This window comes from Elephantulus edwardii, unplaced genomic scaffold (assembly GCF_000299155.1).
Source record: "Elephantulus edwardii isolate Elephantulus edwardi_28Jun2011 unplaced genomic scaffold, EleEdw1.0 scaffold00078, whole genome shotgun sequence".
Lineage (NCBI taxonomy): Eukaryota > Metazoa > Chordata > Mammalia > Macroscelidea > Macroscelididae > Elephantulus > Elephantulus edwardii.
In genome coordinates, this window is record NW_006399828.1 from 10788757 (window position 1) to 10793889 (window position 5133).

Genomic DNA, 5133 nt, shown 5'->3' on the forward strand with positions numbered 1-5133 from the left:
AATTTTCATTAAAATAGTAATTTAAAAAAAGAAAAAACAAGAAATAAGGAAAATCAATAACAAAGAGTGTTGAACAATTGGAACATGGAATGTGTGTAGCTAGAATATTGGAAAACTGGAGATTATTAAAAATTAATATCAACATAATAGGCATTAGTGAGATGCAATGGATTACCTTTGCCACTTTGAATCAGATAATTATAAGATTTACTAGGTAGGGAATGAAAAACGAGGAAGAATGTTGTTTAATTAGTGTAAAAAAATCAATTTCAAGTTATATCCTGAAATACAATGCTGTTAGAGAAATGATACTCATACAAGGAACATCCATTAACACGATTGATATTCAAATATATACTCCTATATCTAGAGTCAAAGAGGATGAAATTGAGAATTTTTACCGAATTTTGCAGTCTGAAATGGACTGAACATTCAGTTAGGATACGCTAATGATAACTGGTGACTGGAATGATGAAATAAGAGACAGTGAAGAAGAAACAGTAGTTGGAAAATATGGGCTTAGTGATAGAAATGAAGATGGAAGTAGCATGATTTAATTTTGTACTTACAATGATTTATTCACTGAAAATCTTTTTTCTAAAAGACACAAAAAATGCCTTTACACATTGATCTCACCTGTTGGGCTGCATAGGAATCAAATATACAATATTTGTGGAAGAAATTGGTGGAGAAACTCAATATCAACAATGAAAACTAGGCTGAGACATATTGTGGGTCAGATCATCAATTACTCATATGCAAGGTCAAATTGAGGATGAAGAAAATGAAATAAATCCACAGGAACCATAATATAACCTTAAGTAAATTCCATCTGAATTCCAGGCTCATCTTAAGAAGAGCTTTGTCACAATTATAAGAATGTTGATTCTACAAAAGTGCAATTAAGAGGGCATGGATATAATCTATGACTTAGATATAAAAGAAAATTAATACTTTCAAGAAATTATTAATAAATCTGCTTGTTTTTATGCAATTATTGCTAAAACAAACAATAAAATCTTTAAACACAAAAAAAGAAGAACTTTTGAGACATTGAACACCAATGATAGAGGACCAGATAAGTGGTGGGATGATATCAACCATGAAGAAAGCAAAAGGTCATGACAAAAAGAGAGAAGAAAGAGAAAATCTAAATGGATGTGAGAAGAGACTCTAAAGATTACACTAGAGTGTCAAGAAGCCAAATCTAAATAAAAACATGTCAAAGTGAAAGCACTGAGCTAATGATTTCTAAGGGAAGCTCAGGAGCATAAAGCAAAATATTAAAAGGGAATGTACAGAGAGCTGGAATTGGATAATAAAAAGGGAAGATGTTGCTCTGCATTTTTCAAGCTCAAATAAGCCTTGTTTGTCAATATTGAAAATTGCTATGGGAAATAAATTGAATGACACAGAAAGCATCAAAAGAAGATTAAGGGAATATACAGAATCACTCACTATACAATAAATAATTGATTGATATTGAAAAAAAATAATGAAGTACCATATGAACAGGAGCCAATAGTATCAAAGGAGAAAGTAGAAGCTGCATTGAAGGTACAGGAAAAAAAATAAAGCCCCATAAATCGAAGGGATACCATTGATTAGTTTCTATTAATAGATGCAGTCTTGAATGCACTCACCAGTCTATGCCAGGAAATTTGGAAGATGGCTGTCAGGTCAAGGGATTGGAAAAGGTCTATATTTATTCACATTTCCAAGAAAGGTGATCCAACAGAATGTAGAAATTATCAATCAATATCATTGATATCACATGCAAGCAAAATACTGCTGAATATGATTCAAAAAGGCTACAAAATACATAGATGAAGAACTGCCAGAAGTTCAAGCAGGATTTAGAATAGTTTGTGGCTTTAGGGATAGTATTGCTGATATCAGATGGATCGTGACTGAAAGTAAGGAATACCAGAAGAATGTCTAGTTGTGCTTCATAGACTATGCAAAGGCATTTGACTATGTGGATCATGACAACTTGTGGTTGACATTGAAAAGAATGGGAATCCCAGAGTGCTTGACTGTGCTCATACAAAACCTATACCTGGATCAGGAAGCTGTTTTTCAAACAGAACAGGGGAGCACAGCACTGTTTGAAATTGGAAAGGGAATGTGTCAAGGTTGTATTCCCTCTCCATACCTATCCAATCTGTATTCTGAGCAAATTATTCGAGAAGCTGGACTCTATGAAGAGGAGTGTGGCATAAGGATTGGAAGGAGACTCATTGATAACCTGCATTATGTAGATAGCACAACTTTGCTTGCTGAAAGTGAGGAGTGCTTGAAGCACTTGTTGCAGAAGATCAAGTAATGTAGGCTTTGGTATAGATTGCATCTTAATGCCAGGACAACAATGATTCTTACCCTGAACTGATAGCCAGTGTCATGATGGATGGAGAGGAGATTGAGACTGTTAACAGCTTCCTCTTGCTTGGGGCAATAATTAACCCCTTTAGTATGAGCAGTCAGGAAAATAAAGAGACACATTGCACTGGGAAAATTTTTAGTTAGGGACTTTTCCAAAGTATTGAGGAGTAATTGATGTATTGATGTCAGTTTGATGACTAAGGTGTATGTGATTCAGTCCACAGTGTTTCAGATCACTAGCTGTGCATCTGACACCTGGATGATGAATTAAGATGACAGAAAAAGAAGTGATGCCTTTGAGCAGTAGTGCTGGAGAAGAGCACTAAACACTGAATATTCCATGGACAGCCAAGAGACCAAACAGATATGCCTTGAAAATGGTTGCAGCAGGAATGCTCTTTGGAGATGAGACTGATGAGGCTTCACCTCACATACTTAGGTGATGTTGTTTATTGTTGTTGTTACGTGTCATCGAGTCGTTTGCGACTCATAGCGACCCTATGTACAACAGCCCTAAACCCTGCTCTATCCTGTGCCAATCACATTGCCTCTGACACACCCATCCCAATTACCCCAGTCACTGAATCAATCCACTTCATAGAGGATCTTCTCCTCCTGCGCTGCCCCTTTACTCTACCCAGCATTATGTCCCTCTCTAAAGACCTGTCTCTCCTTGCAACATGTCCAAAGTATGTCAGACGAAGCTATTCCTTGGAGGACATGATGTTGGGAAGGATGGAGTGTTGGTGAAGAAAAGGAAGATCCTCAGCCAAGTGCTTGATATGGTGACTGCCACAGTAGTCTCTTGTGTGTTAGGAAGTGTGAGAATAATGCAGGTTAGAACAAAGTTCAGATCTTTTGTTCATAGGGTTGTTGTGAATCTACTCAACCACACCTAAGAACAACAACATGTCCTATTGACTTTTTAAGTATTATATAGTGACCTTCCTTATCCTTTGTGATGGTGTTTGCATTGAAATCTGCTTTATCTGAGAGGGTTTTTTTAATTTTTTTATCTGAGTTTAATATCGTCCCTCCTGCTTTTTTCTGATTGTTATTTGCTTGGTATGTTTTTTCCACCCTTTTATTTTTAGGGTTTTGTTTTTGTTGGTGTTTTTTGTTGTTGTTGTTGTTGCTTTCTTTTTTTTTTATCTTCACTTTTCAGGTGTGTCTCTTGTAGACAGTATAATGATAGGTTTGGTATTTTCTATCTAACCTACTACTTGCTATTCCCCACTTCAGTGGTGCATTTAAACCATTCACATTCAGTGCAATGGTTGAGAGGCAAGTGTTTATAGTTATTATTTTATTGAATTCTTTTTTATATTGTTGCTGTTACATTGGTCCATCTTGCTTTCTGTGGCATCTCTGTAAGAAGGACTTCTCTCAGCGTTTCCTGCAATGCTGCTATTGTTTTTACAAACTCTGTTAGGTTCTTCTTTTCCAAGAATATCTTGATCTCTTTTCATATTTGATGGGTAGTTTTGCTGGGTACAGTTTTCTTGGTTGACAGTTGTATTCATTTAGTGTTCGATATATGTCATTCCACTGTCTACTTGCTCACATGATTTCTGTTGACAAATTGGCACTTAATCTTGTTTACTCTCATTTATAGGTTACTCTTTGTTTCTCCCTAGCTGCTTTCAAAATTCTCTCCTTATATTTAGTTCTAGGTAATTTGACTATGATATGCCTCAGCGTTTTTCTTTTGGGGTATATTCTATATGGCGTTCTCTCAGCTTTTTGAAAATATGTATTCTTGCATTTTTCATTTTGCTTGGAAACTTTTAGTAATTCTTCCACAATTTTCTTATTACCTTTACCTGCTTCTTCCTCTTCTGGAATTCTGATTATGCACATGTTATGACTCTTGATGGTTCATACTTTATTCTTAGGCTTTCTTCCATTTCCTTTCTTTTTGATTCTGCTTTTTTCCCTAGCAGATCAGTGGTGACATTTCTATCTTCTTTTTTACTGGTTCTGTGTTCCACTTCTTCAACTCTGCTCATATATTCCTCCAATATATTAACAGCATCTGAAATATTGATCCTTATATTCTGAATTGTGGTTCCTTGTTTTTCCACAGCCTCTAATGATTCATTTGTTGTATTGGCATTGTCTTGGACTGTTGTTTTAGTTTTTGTTTCTGTTTTGGGGGGGTTGGTTTTTGTTTCGTTGGTTTTTGGTTCTTTGTTTTAAGTTCCTCTTGGTTTTTGCTTGCAGAGTCCTGTAAATCTTTGAGTTTGTCTTTTACCCATTAAAAATAATAATTGTCCTTTTGAATTCTGTGTCAGAATTTTCTATCAGATTTTCTGGCTTCAGGAAATCCATTGACATTGTGTCACGTTTTCTTCTCTTTTTTTATTAAAATTTATTATTAATTTCAGTAAAAATTTACGGAGACTTTGATTTCCATTCATCATTGTTGCACTTTTCTCCTCTCCCACCCCTCCCTCCTAGTACATTACCCTCTTGGAAAAGTAAAAGAAAAATTCTTTCATTGTTTTACAAACCCACCTCCAGGTCCACTCCACCATGTAGCCTTTGCTCTAGACACCTGTCATCACAAAAATACCTAATCGCACATCCCTTTTAAAAAGTTTTCTCCCTCATCTGTTTCAATACATTATTGAACCAATCTTTCTCAGTCTCTCCTCAACCCCAAGATCAGTCTTGTTTTACAACAGTGGCATCATGTAATATTTGTCCTTTTGTGACTGGGATATTTCACTCAGCATAATGTCCTCCAGG